We start from the raw sequence: 14,475 nt of genomic DNA, 5'->3' as shown, positions 1-14,475 counted from the left end.
TTATGCACAATTAAAAATTAATATTTTAGGCCACTGCATATTTAAAGCAACAAATCATTAGAGAGCTACAGTCTTAAGAATAAATAGGTAGTAGACAAGAAAAAGCAGCTATAAATTGATTAATGGTCTTAAGAATGACCTACAAACATCAAGGAAAGGTCAATTTGGGTTTATTATTTTGTAAGGAATATGGGAAGCAATTTGGCAATATGCAACAAGGCCCTTAAAAATGCTCAGACCCTTTGATCAGTAAATTGTACTTACATGTAAATGTATCTGACGTGTGGGTAAGGATTTATTTATATATGTGCTTATTTTAAAACTATATTGAAAAACTAGATCTTTAAAATCTAGTGATGATAACAAAATGAAGTATTAGTTTATTTGAAATCCCACAGTCGCCACCTTCCAAAAAGCGTATTTAATAATAGTATCCAAATTTCTTATGTTAAACGGTCTGCGACTCCAAGCTCCCAGTGCCACGGACTGTCCTTAGTAAATTTCTTCTAAGAGAATCCTTAATCTTCATGGCCTCTGAGCACTGCAATGGAAGTTTGGCTTTTCAACAGACTTTTCTCAGGCAAACTGCCCAGGAAGTGACTTTCCCAATTAAAAAACATGCTAGTAGTCATGCATGCATATCCCCTCCAAAAGTAATCAACCTAGAAATTTTATGGCTACTAAAAGAAATAAAAGCCATTGCTCAAAATACTTAGAAACTTGTCTTAAAAAATGCCTACAATTACCATATCACTCTTTTGAATGTGAATGAGAACTTTTCTTGATTCTTTGTCAAGAAAACATCATGAGCAGCCAAACTGGCCAAACGTAAACAATGCATATACTTGAGACAGATGTACTACGTCCAAGTCAGCATTGACAGGGTCGCAGTAAAAATGCTATTACATTTGTATTACAAAATGATATTTACACACTCAAATGGATCTAGCCTGTCATTTATTTCATGGATGGAAGAGAAGAGAAAGAAGGTTCACAAACTTTGCAAAGGGATATTAACCCAATGCTTAAAAGAAAGCATCACCATAAATAGGTTCACGTCTAACTCAGGAATCCATAAAATTTCTGGAATGAAAATATGACCTAAAGCATAAACTGGGGACAAGAAGAAAGAAATTCTGCCTAATATAGGTGAAAAAACACTTTACAACGTGATTTTAAAACTATAATTAGTCACATTTTCAATTCCAGAAAGCAAGAAATCGGCATTTCTAACAGTTTGCCTAGTATTCTATGTATAATAACAACTAGGATTTATTTAAATAAATTGGCAGTGGGAGGAGAGGAGAAGGATTTAATCACTGATGGAGGTTTTCAATAGTATGGCTTGCTAAGGAATTAACTTCCAGTTCCTCTGGAATGCCTTCACAGTCTTCAATATTGCTCCTCCATAGCACTTGTCACTAACCTTGAACGGAGTTTCTCAATGCCTGTCTCCACTGCTAAACTGTTAAGTGTCAGGAAAATTGGGACCACATCTGCTTTGTTCATTGAATATATAGTAAATTATATAGTAAAGTGCCTTGACACATAGTAGGCAATTACTACATATTGCCCAGTGACAGTACTGGCAAAGGTGTGTAGGAAATAGGCACTCGCATTCCCTGAGTGAAAATTGATACAACCCCTCTGAAGTGCTCTGAATATACATTTTGGCCTAATGCCCAAACTCAATATTTTAAAACTCAGTATTTACCTGAGGCCAAAGCTGAAGCCAAATGTTACCATCGTAGAATAACCTTCTGATATAAAAGAATAAAAAGTTTTGTTAAAAATGTTGTAATTTTAGTGGTTATTTTGTTTCATGTTATCAATGCTAGAACACCAAATAATTCTACAAAGAATAGTTAAGCTCTCCTATTCGACTGCCTGGTATTATTATGTAAAATTTTACAAACATATATAATCTCAAAAAGGCTATACAACCACACACATGGACAACTGACTTTTGACAAATGTGCAAAAGCAATTCAGTGGAGAAAGTACAGTTTTTTAACAAGTGGTGGCAGAATAAGTGTATACATGCAAAAAAGCATACTTCAATCCATACCTTGCACCACATACAAAAATAAACTAAAAATGGATGGTAGACCTAAATGTAAAACCTAAAATTTTATTATAAAACTTCCTTTGTGACCTTGGATTAGATAGGTTTATTAGGCATAGCACTGAAAGCACAAATCATAAAAGAACAAATTGATAAATTGTACTTCACGAAAATGCTCCACGTCACACTTCACTTCTGTTTTCTTCAAAACCATTAATAGAACAAAGACAAGTTACAGATGGCGAAAATCTTTGCAAGGCACAAATCTGATAAAGAACTTACATCTAGAATACATAAAGAACTCCCAAAACTCAATAGGAAAACAACACAATTAAAATTATGGACAAAAGATTTGAATGTATACTTCACCAAAAATACATGAATGGCAAATAACTACATGAAAAAATGCTTAACATCATTAGGAAAATGTAAGTTAAAACAATGAAATGCCACTCCAGATCTAGAATGGCTAAAATTTTAAAAGAGTTACTATAGAAGTGTTGGTAAGGATGTAGAACTCTCATATGAGTGTGTGAACAAACAATACAGTGAGCGCTTAAATAAAAAAAATGTTATTACAGTAAAAGACACATTGCCATTATTCCTCCTCACAATATTCCCTTTGCTTCAAACACACTTATCCCTTCATTCTTGCCACTTTCTAAAGCAGTTCTGGAAGTCCTCTTTCGTGAGTGTCTTTAGTTGCGCTGTCATGGCTGCCGCGATGACCTGAATCAATTTAAAACGTTTACCTTTCATGGTCATTTTGACTTTGGGGAAAAGCCAGAAGTAACACGGTGCCAGGTCTAATGAAAAATGTGGATGTAGACACACTGTAATGTTTTTATTTGACAGAAATTGCTGTACCAGAAGTGATGTGTGACACAGTTTTGCCATGATGGAGGATGATTTATGGCACACTTTAAAATACACCTTCTCTCAGCCATACCTCATACCCGACTGCACTAAACAAGATGAAACTTGTCATACACTGTTACTAAGGTTCAACACACCGCTTGCTGTATTGAAGTCCCTGCCTTTCTGTTGGATGGCACTCGGTATTTTGAGATCACAATGGAAAGGCTCCGTGTCACACATCACTTCTGATACAGCAATTTCTGTCAAATAAAAACATTACGGTGTGTCCTCATCCACCTTATTCACCGGATCTGGCACCATGTGACTTCTGGCTCTTCCCCAAAGTCAAAATGACCATGAAAGGTAAACATTTTAAATTGATTCAGGTCATCGCAGCAGCCATGACAGTGCAACTAAAGACACTCACAAAAGAGGACTTCCAGAACTGCTTCAGAAAGTGGCAAGAACGATGGGATAAATGTGTTCAAAGTGAAGGAGAGTACTTTGAGGGGGACTAATGGCTATGTGTTTTTACGGTAATAATTTTTTTTTAAACATTCACTGTATTTTTTGATCACACCTCATAGTAATGTACACTGCTAGTAGTAATGTAAAATGGTATAACCACTTTGGAAAACAATTTGTGGTTTCTTATAAAGATAAACATACACCTACCATACGATCCAGGCATTCCTGGTATTTACCCATGAGAAACTAATGTTATGTCCAAACGAAGACTTTCATATGAATGTTCATAGGACCTTTATTTATTATAGCCAAAGTGGAAACACAACCCAACATCCATCAACAAGTGAATGGACAAACTGTGGTATATCCATACAATGAAATAATACTCAGCAAGGAAAAGAAAATGAATCCTTGAAATGTAACAACCTGGAATAATCTCAATATAATTATGCTAAGTAAAAGGCAGACAGAAAAAAAAAAACGGTTCCATTTATGTAAAATTCTAGAAAATGCAAACTAACCTGTAGTGATGGGAAATAAATCAATGGTTGCTTGGGGACAGGCAGTGGGGAGGAATGGTAGGGATTACAAAGAGGCACAAAGAAACTTCTTTTGAAGGAGATGGATATGTTCACTGTATTGATTGTAGTAATGGTTCCATGGATGTACACATACATCAAAACATCAAACTGTACACTTTAAATAGTGCAGTTAATTATACCTCAATAAACTTATTTTAAAAAAGCACAAAGTACTGGCAATATGACTCTCTACAGGCATAATGCTTACATGGAATACATTATATTCACTTTTGTTTTTACTTGTCAAATAATAGTTGTAAGACTGCATGGCTTATGAGGCTGATAAGAGGACCTTAACCCTAGAAACACTGTAGGGGGAAACAGTTGAAAACAACCAAACAGGTTTTTGTCTGTTTGTTTAGAATGAATTTATGTGGCTTTTGATAAGGCTGTGTGGGCACCCTGTTGTCCTGTCAAGTTCAGCAAATCCTGGGAATTTACAGTCCCTTAATAGCTCAGGAGTATGACATGCCTCTGAAGTACTTACTCATCTATGTTTTCAGACCAGGGCTTAATGGCAGTATATTGGGTGAAGATTTAAGAAAACCTTAACCCTGTCTTGAATAAACTTTTGAGCCATGAGGCACAGAAGCGTTTGTCTTCCGAGACTCAGGCTAATATTTTGGATATCAAAGTTGTTATAGTTCAGTGATTCATTTGGAGGGTGGAGGTAGAATTGTCTGCTGTTTTATACTGCTTTAATGTGAGGGAGAAATAGTCCACAATAAAGAATTGACAGTCTGTTTATCTCTGCCTATTTACAGTTACTTCACCCACCTTCCTTATCCAACAGTATCTTTGGGTAAGGATGAGATCATACTTTACACACCCACACAAACACACACACACACACACAGAGAACAATAATGGTACTATTAATCTACATTCAAGCACTATAGGTACATTAAGCTTGGACCTGAGCAAATTTCTGTATTTTAAGTGTATGTTTTGGATCACACTGAAGAGTTTGGTGGCAGTCAGCTTGCTTGGTGAATTATATATTTTTTTCCTTTCTTGAAACAAATGAAATAGAGGACACTGAAAGGATGTTACATTCAAAAGAATTTGTGGATATTGTAACTCGTCTGAATAAACCCCCTTACCTCCTAATTCTGCATTACCTATGACTAGGACCTATCGATTATTGAAAACCCATTTTTTCACAAGATATAGTTATTCCTATATGTAGCTAGTTATCACACTCTCAATGTTCATAGTAATTGGAAATCTGATTACTTATATATTTGAAAGCTCTTATATAATTGTTTTAGTACATAAAATCAGCAACTTTCATAATTAATAACAATTGTAGCATTTTACTTTTTCAATAATATACATTTATTCAAACTTCAGTTGACAGAACTTCAATGTATGAATCACACAAGGACCATTTCAAGTTATATCTAGAATGTTTGCCATTACTTGAAAGTAAGATGATGATCTTGTTCTTACACTGACATTGTTACATTGATTCAATATAATGGTAACCTATGCTAGCACGTGATGGTAGATCACACATAATTCAGGGATACCAGAAATGTGAAAGGCATTCAGCTATTCAGCTTCCCAAAGACTCAAGTTAAACAGATTTCTGCAAAATACTGAGGACAAATATGAACTTCAGTGAATCCCTAAATTGGAGAGTAATTTGGCAATACCCACCAAAATTCAAAATTTACATATCCTTTGACACAGCTCTTCCATTTTTAGGAATTTACTTTATGTGTACAGAATGTCCTATTAACAAATATTCATTATAGCACTGTTTCTTACAGCAAAAGACTGGAATGTCCATTAATAAATATGGAGGCTAGTAAAATAACTTGTGATAGTGTGAGAGGCTGTATACTTGGTAATATTAAGATTGCAATTCTCTGAGACTCCCTGGGTTCAAATCCCAAGTCCTATTACTACTTATGAGCTGTGTGACTGTTGGGCATTTAACCACCCATGCCTCATTTGTTAAATTGGAATAAAAATAGTTCCTATCTCCGAAGGTTGTGAGGCTTCCATGAGTTAATACAACTAAAGTATTAAGAAAAGTGCCTGAATCAGGAATAAACTCTCAATAAATGTTACATATGATGATGACGGTACATTAGTACACTTGAATACTAGACTGTTATTACACAGAAGAGGCAGTTTTAACTGCATCAATGTGGAAAGATCTGCAGGATAACATTGGTAAGTAGAAAATGTGAGGTCCAGAATAACATGACAAAGTGCTACCTTCGTGAACAAATACATGGGGGGAAAAGATGGAGAGAGACGGAGAAAACACACACGTATGAATATATAATTTTTATTGCACTTGTACATTATCCATTCAACTCAATTAAAAATATTGTCGAGTGATTCAATGAGTGTTGAAACAAGCCAAGCAATAAAACTATGATATATACCTAGGTATATGGGTATACTTACTATACAAAGAGTATAGTAATGAAATATTAATGGCAAATATTTATATAGCTCTTATTATGTGCCAATTATTCTAATCATTTTTCTTATATTATTCACTTAATACTCACAATGCTTAATGAAGTAAATACATATGCTTATTATCCTAATTTTAAAGCTAAGAAAAATGCAATACAGAAGGAAGTAACTTCACCAAAGTCAAACTGCTAGGAAGTGGCAGAGCGAGGATTTGATCCAGAGGGGTTGATTCCAGCACTTACACCCTTAACCTCCTTGTTGTACTGTCGCTCAATACGACTCTAAAATTATTTTATTCACATGTATCCCAACTCTTTTCAGAAAGAGTTTGTACAGTTTACTATGAAGAACATATATACAATTAAGTTAATTAAATTGGTAATGAAAAGGGAAAACAAAAATTAACAACACGAGAAACAAATACAGATGCTTGAAACATGCAACGAATCCAGCTCTAAAGCATCTGTCGTTTTCTATTATGGCTTTGAATGATGTATTACCTTCGGACTCTTAAAAGGACCAAAGTCAAGTATTAAATAATAATCAACTTTTAATCTTGCTTCTTTACATTCTTATTTGAAGCTTTCTTAAGGAGAGTTGATCTTGCATCTAGTATTTTGTTCACCAAAACCTAAATGTGAATTTTTCCTTATACCGTTTGTCATATGATTAAGTCAGGTGTCAGACCCCAAACTTGTGTAATATGTTCTATATTGCCAAAGCAAAAGCAATCCTGGAGGACTTAACGTCCACACTAAAAATTAAATGTATATTTGTAACCCTTCCTGTAATGTCTATCATTTCGTGTACATTTTTTAATGAAAAATTCTCATTGGGTGCACAAGATTTATCACATATACAAAATTAAGGAGAATTTATGGAGTTATCAGGAAAATTAATCCACTTTCCCCTCAGATACCTAAGTAATTAAGACAAAAAAATTCAGACAATTACCATTCCTGGCCATTTCAAATGGTATTTTTCCTTTAGTTAATTCCTTCTTTGTCCTATCAGATTTTTTTCTAATTACAGAATCACTACCTGTTAATTGTAAAAATAAGGACATGTAATATAATATAGAAAAGTGTAAGGAAGAAAAGTAAAAAAGTCACCCACATACCCATCCAACTACTCTGAGATAACTAGTAAACATTTTGGTGAGTATTCTTCCCTGCAATTCATTTTGTACAGACATGCACAAACATGTAGTTTTACATGCATATGTTACTGCAAATACCCTGCCCTTTTTCTTTCTTTCATTTTCTCCTTCCAATGTGGACAATCAAAAAAGGCATATACAAAACTCACGATATTTAACTGTTTTACAAAAATGAGATCTCGTTATATACATTTTTCTAAACTTTGCCTTTCTCATTTAAGATACACAATGGAAAACATTTTAGGATATATTTGGAAATCCTTTCAACTCACCGGTATGGATTTTAACTCCTACTTTTAATTGATCTAAAAAACATTCCATAATATGCCTATGCTATAATTTATATATCAACACTCAAGTTGACAGGCAATCCCTTCGTTTTTAGATTTTTGCTACTACAAATACTGCTGGAACAACATTCATGTAAAAATCCTTTACTAACAGGTACTTTTATTTCTAGGGAAAAGATTCCATAAAGGGGGATTGCTGGATGGAAGAATATGGATTTTCAATACTAACAGATACCGTTTGATTGTTTTCTAAAAATGCTGTAATTATTTACATCCCCACTAGCATCTAATGAGGAAATCTTTTACTGCACATCACTGCTAGCAGGTTTATCACTTAATTTTTCCAAGTCAAAAAAGAATATTTTATTATTATTACATTGACCACTAGTGAGATTACATATCTTTTCATAAGTTTGTTGTCTGGATTTCTCTTCTGTGAAGTTCTGGTCATATGTTTTATCCATGTTTCGATCGTGCGGACTTTTTCTTCTCAGTAATAGTTCTTTACAAATGTTAACTTGTTATTTGTTATACATATTTCAAACAATTTTTTCAATCTACATTTTGTCTTTTATTTTTGCCATTGAAAAATTCTTCATTTCTATGTAGTCTCACATATTTACTTTTATGACTTTTAGATTTCCCATCTTGGTTTAAAAGGCCACATCGCTACATCTAGATTGCATGTATAAAGAAATTTAGGAGATTCATATTTTAAATGTTTTATTGTTTATATTTAAGCTTTTCATCATCTGAAATTGGTTTCTGCATATGCTATAGAAAGTACTGACTCAATTTTATTTTCTTCTAGCAGACAAGTTGTGTCAGTTTACTATATATATATATATATATATATATATATGTACCTTTATTTCCCATTGAATTAAAATATCACTGTCATGAATTCAATTCCTTTACATGCTTGAATTTACTTCTGCTTTTTAAAATTCTGCTGCACTTACATAAGCCTAAAAATATATCGTACCTATAAAATTAAAAAACTTGTTCAGTTACCTGGATAAGTCAAAACATTTTCACCTAAGATATCCAAGTAATTAAGAAGAAATCATTATGCAAATGTCCTAATGCTCCACAACAAATTAGAAAAATTTTGTTGCCCAAAGGAATGACTATTAACTGTAGAAAAATCAAATATACACGTTATAATTATAAATTTTAAATCTTTCTTTAATCTCCTAATCTTGAGATAATTACTTTTTTATTAATTTCCTTCCATCTTTTCAAATATTTGAAAATATTTGAAATAGTGATTGTACATACAATCACTACCATATATAGTTCTTTATCATGCCCTTTCCTCAATTTTGTAAGTATTTTCTAATTTAGTCTTCTCCATTTTTCTTTTAAGTAAACACTTTACAAAATTAAACTAAGAAATATCTAAAACAAAGTCTGGTTGTTTTTCATTGCTCAAGCACATCTGGAGCTCTTCTGCATCTTATCATGTATTACCCATTGTATTTTCAATGAAATAAGCTTACTTATTTTTCAGAAAAGAAACCAAACACGGGATGCTGTAGGTATAATTTTTTAAAAGGTTTATCACTGAAAGAACAATCGTTTCTACAGGTAGTATTAAGATTAAAAGTGAAAATGTTCTTGTAGTAAGCTAGTCATAATATTGATACCAAAAAAATAGCAAAAAAAATCATAGGTTAATTCTGAAAACACCTATGAAATACCATCAATTTGTAAAAACTGACTAACTGCACTTGTGAAATTTATTAAATAGAGCTAAGTATGAACAAATATAAAGGGGAGTCCCAAATAATCATTAGGTAAATTTATTCACAGTAACTAATTTTAAAGACTAGTTTAATAGTTTCTGGTAAAAATAAAGATTTATGACCATGAAAATATACATCTATTTCAGCTGTCTTTATAAATACACACACTTTATCCATCTATATTATATATGTTATGTTTACTATGTACATAATATATACTATATGTAAAATAATATTTATATGAACCAAAGTCACAATATTAAAAAAAGAGAATAGTAAAACTTAAAGTTTCTACAGAAAGAAATTAAATAGAAAACTTTGACCACAATTTATTTCACTATAATAGAGACCTTGATATTAAAGAGCATATTCAATAATCTCTTAATAAAATCTTTTGTTAGAACAAATGAGTAATAATTTTTTTCAGGATTAAGGTGAAACATAAACTCATGATAGCTATACTTCAATTACTGTTTAATTTACTGATATTTTCCAATACAAAACCACTAATCCTGTGATTCATCTCACTCTAGAAGGGAAAAATTTTATTCTAGTTTAATAAAATAAACTAGAATAGTTTTTGCTATGTCTGCATTTGTTCTCTACATTCCTATGTCTACTTCATATGAAAATAAGATATAAAAACATTTAAAAAAAAGTATGTATCACCTAAGAACAAAATCTGACTAACTGCACTTGTGAAATTTATTAAATTCACAATAAGTTAATAAATTATTAAATTTTAATAATTTAATATTAATTTAATAATTAATAAAAGTATTTATTTTTTTATTATAGTAGTACACTATAATACACTATACACTCAAGAATAGTGTGGTTTAAAAGGCCACATCGCTACATCTAGATTGCATGTATAAAGAAATTTAGGAGATTCATATTTTAAATGTTTTATTGTTTATATTTAACAATAAATATAGTGTACCACTATCACACTCAAGAAATTTAAAACTGGTTTATTATTACTTAATAAACAGTCCATATACCAAATTCAAAACAAAAAAAAATTTAATTAAAAGGCAAAAATTTTAAACATAAGCGTAAACTCAATAGTTCCTGTTCTACAGGTTTGTACAATTTTAATATATTTCTATAATCCATTGTAGGGATAATAATTTAGAAATAGCACAACTACCTCCTTATATTGATTCTACATACTAATGATCCTAAGCTTTGGAAAATCTTTTTATAGAAAATATTGTCACTGCAGTTGCCAAAATAATGGGCTTTATACTGGTATTTATCAGCTCCTAATATAAATGTTTTAGAATCTTTGCTAAGGTACACTTTTCTTGCTCCTCTATTTTTTTGTAATAGCCTCATTTCAAATTCTACTCCTTTCTTCATGCCCTAACCCTGTTAACTCAATTTTATAGGATGTCTTAAGTCTCCCTAAGTCTCCTTTACAAAGTATGTACTAAGTCTTCTGCATTCATGATCTAATCTAATAGTACTTAGGGGATAGATTTAAACATGAGGAAATTTAACCTTAGATTAAGTAAACTGTCCAAGGTCAGAAAGCTTAAGTGGTAGGGCCAGAACTTGAACCCAGGTCTATGATTGGGAAATCTATTCTGGTCAAATCTGTACTACATTGCTTTACATTTAAATACCACTTAGCTTTTAAATTAGGTTATCTATAGTTTAACCTTACTTGAATTCACAATACCCTTAAAAGGAAGGTTCTAAAGAATAAAACCCAAAGCTCCCACCCCAACTTAAAAGAGCATGTAACTAAAGTGGCAGAGCTGAATGATGGTCCTTTGACTTTCAGTCTAGTGCTAGCTATATCACTTGGTGCCTGTACAGAGCCATTTTTTCATTAAGTACAAGTCACTCCCCTTCCTTTCAATATCATCCAGATATGTTGTAAACATATATGTAAACACGTTATGAAAATAAGTTGGTCACCGCATTAATAAAGTCCATCTGAGGTTTATATCTATTCTATGGACCATGATTTGGATGGTTATTATTATCCATTTATATTAGAAAGCTAATACTTTGTGCAAAACCATAGGAGAAGCTGTGATCTTCAAGAGCTTTAAAAGTAGTTTAACCTCCTGCTCCAACTGTCAAACACTCATTCAATAAACAATTTACTGAGTACCTATCAGGTACTTTAGCATCCTGGTGCTGAAGACAACAGTAAAGACACTGTCCTTTAACTCCTAGGAGCTTTAGGGTTTACTAAGGAACAGCCCAGAAAAGAGTAATTAAATACAATGTCCTAAAAGTGGAAAGAGGAACAGAAAATATTGTGTAGTAGTCTAATGGACTGAGTGGCTTTCTGCACATAGGGAAAGAAAGCACTCTTGGAGGTGGTGATAATCTATACAGGCAGTAAAATATAAGACCTCAGAGTAAGCACACAAGAGATACCGGGGACCCTAACACAAAAACCCTTGTATACCGTTTAATATTGGACTACAGCACAACTCCCTAATGAGTGTTAACATTTCTACATGGAATAGTCATAAACTAATGAAGCTAGTCTAAAAAATGGCTTCGAAGCTTCAAATTATTTGTGTGTGTGCATGCGTGTGTAAATTGTATATAATGTCAAACCTTTTTTCATATTTAACTTTAATAGCAATTTAGTCACCAATTACTGCTGCTAATCTTCCAGATTTCATTAGTGGTCTAAGTTACAGCTTTCATAAGTTCCCGAAAATTGGGGGAATTGTTAAGTAAAACTGCGGAGTCATTCAACCTCTTTCATACTGACACCTCTCCCCCACCCCCCCAAAGTACTCACTGCTTTTCAGCTGGTTTTCTCTTTCCCATTTTGGTCTCACCCAGACAAGACTGGTTTGAACCTATAAGACACTTAAGCAATTTATCTAATTTGGTGGAATGTCACTGCAGGAGGGGAAATCTTGTTAAATTGCTATTACTCTAGAATTTAACTTTTTGTTCCCCTTAACAAAATAAGACCAGTTTATTGTAGAGAAGTTGGAAGATACAGAAAAACAGAAATAAGTCACATCCACCACTCAAAGATGATTCCATCTTTCTCATTTTTCAGCTGTCTTTTTAATGAATTCTTCAACTACACTGGTTAGAAAACTACAAGGTTTAACTGAGAATATGACTTTTCAGAGTAAAAAATTATATTTTAAAATCAAATTTGTAATTTCTGCCAGACCTTTCAATTCAAAAGAACCAAGGGACTTTCTAAGTTTGCAGTATAAATAAAAGAGTTTAAACACCAAACTGAAAAACACTCTTCCGTAAAGCACATTGTTTGGGGTCAAAACATTGGTTACATTGCAAACCAAATGGAAAGAAGTGCAATGGGTTGGGCAAAAACCTGAGCAAAATAATTTCTGTATTTTCACAAAATACTATTCATCAAAACTTGAAGACGTCACCTGAAGTTTTACAAATGGGGAAAGCTAAGGAGGGACACAAGCACTACTTAAATTTACCAATGGTCAAGGAATTGACTGGGAGTAGCAATTAAGTGGGACTTTAAGGGAAAATGGCAAAAGATGTCAAAGGCATAAAATATGAAGTCAGCAATATCTCGACTTAACCTCCTTTTCCTTTAAGTATATGGTCAAACACATTTGGTTTAATCATACGCGTATGAGCCCAATTCGTTTCTGAAGAATTAGTTCCCTTTCAGTGAAAGCTAGTCACTTTTCCATAAGCTAGTTTGGGTCTCTTGCACATCACGGCACCGCAACACCATCTTTAAACGCCTCCCCATTCAATCGAGACTGTCGTATTAACACCTCCAGTTTTAAAGCTAGTACATCTTTATCCTTTCAACTATCCTCTCCATTACTGCACCACAAAATCAAAGAAAAGGCCTGCTTTCACCTTTCCAGTCCCACCCAAAGCGTGTGAACAGCTATGGAACGCCTCTCTCAAAGATATGAGATAAAAAGTCAGAATTACTGAGAAAGCACGTTTGGAAGCAGGCTTTACAGTGACTCCGCAGGGAGAGCGACATCAGTGTCATTCTCTCCCAAGCCAGTCTCACGGGAGACGCCCGTGCCTCCAGGGTTTTTCTTACCTTCCCGCTCCCCAGCCCCAACCTGAAGGTAAAGACCAGGGCCTCTGCCAAAGAATGGGCTTTGGGGATTGGGTCCTGGAGGCTATTGCAGACCCCGAGGAATGGCTGAACCAATCCCACCACCCGAAACCCCAAAGACTCCGAATAGGGAACCAAATGGCCACACCCAATCCCAACCCTGAGAAAAGTGGACATCTCAACCCCAAGTTGCGGGGGTTAAAACAGTGGTTGGAGCGGGGGGTCTGGAGAACTGAGCTCCTAGCCGATGCAACATGACAGCGGGGAGGAAGGCCGGATAAGCGGAGGCCGCCGTTCACACCTTCCCTATCTTCCTCCTCCCACCCCTCTCTTCCACCAGCCGCCAGTTACCCGTCGCCGCTCACCTGCCAGTGCGCGAGGTGCAGAAACTGTACAGATCACGGACCCACAGGCTCTGTCACTGAGGGAGGGGAAGTCTTCAGCTGCAGTGGCGGGGCGGGCCTGGGCAGTCACGTGATCCTGAGCTCCGCCCTGCCGTGGCCTGCCCGGCGCGCTACATATTGAAGATCATTTTTCCGTATTGTTTGAACATTAGTTTAGTGCGATTAAATTTTAAGAAAAAAAAAAAACTCTCACAAAGATTATGGTGTAAAGTGCAACGTAGAAAACGTGAGTGGAACGGGTTAAAAAAAAAAAAATGCATTGCTAAGGAAGTGACGTTAACACCATGCTCCAGGGACCGGAAATGGCGATGAAGTTCCGACCCTCTGGCGCCCGCCGCTAAAATCCCAGGCTTGAAGGTTTGGGGCTATCATGTGATCTCAAAAGTTGAAACGTGTTGGACGG

General features: G+C 34.3%; 1 protein-coding gene across 2 annotated transcripts in view; it reads right to left on the bottom strand.

The window, feature by feature from the left end:
• Positions 1-14,301, bottom strand: part of ATP6V1A (ATPase H+ transporting V1 subunit A) — a 49,545-nt gene extending 35,244 nt beyond the window's left edge. The window contains exon 1 of one of the 2 annotated variants that reach the window (XM_033130657.1): positions 14,034-14,301. The gene's annotated coding sequence lies outside the window, so the exon portion shown is untranslated. Of the gene's footprint in view, positions 1-12,384; positions 12,425-14,033 lie in introns of those variants that run through there. The other variant, XM_033130664.1, reaches the window with a different exon arrangement.
• Positions 14,302-14,475: the final 174 nt, after the last annotated feature.

The sequence above is a fragment of the Rhinolophus ferrumequinum genome, chromosome 2 (genome assembly GCF_004115265.2).
Source record: "Rhinolophus ferrumequinum isolate MPI-CBG mRhiFer1 chromosome 2, mRhiFer1_v1.p, whole genome shotgun sequence".
NCBI lineage: Eukaryota > Metazoa > Chordata > Mammalia > Chiroptera > Rhinolophidae > Rhinolophus > Rhinolophus ferrumequinum.
Note: the sequence above shows the minus strand (reverse complement) of the source record. Positions and strands in the feature narration are given on the sequence as shown.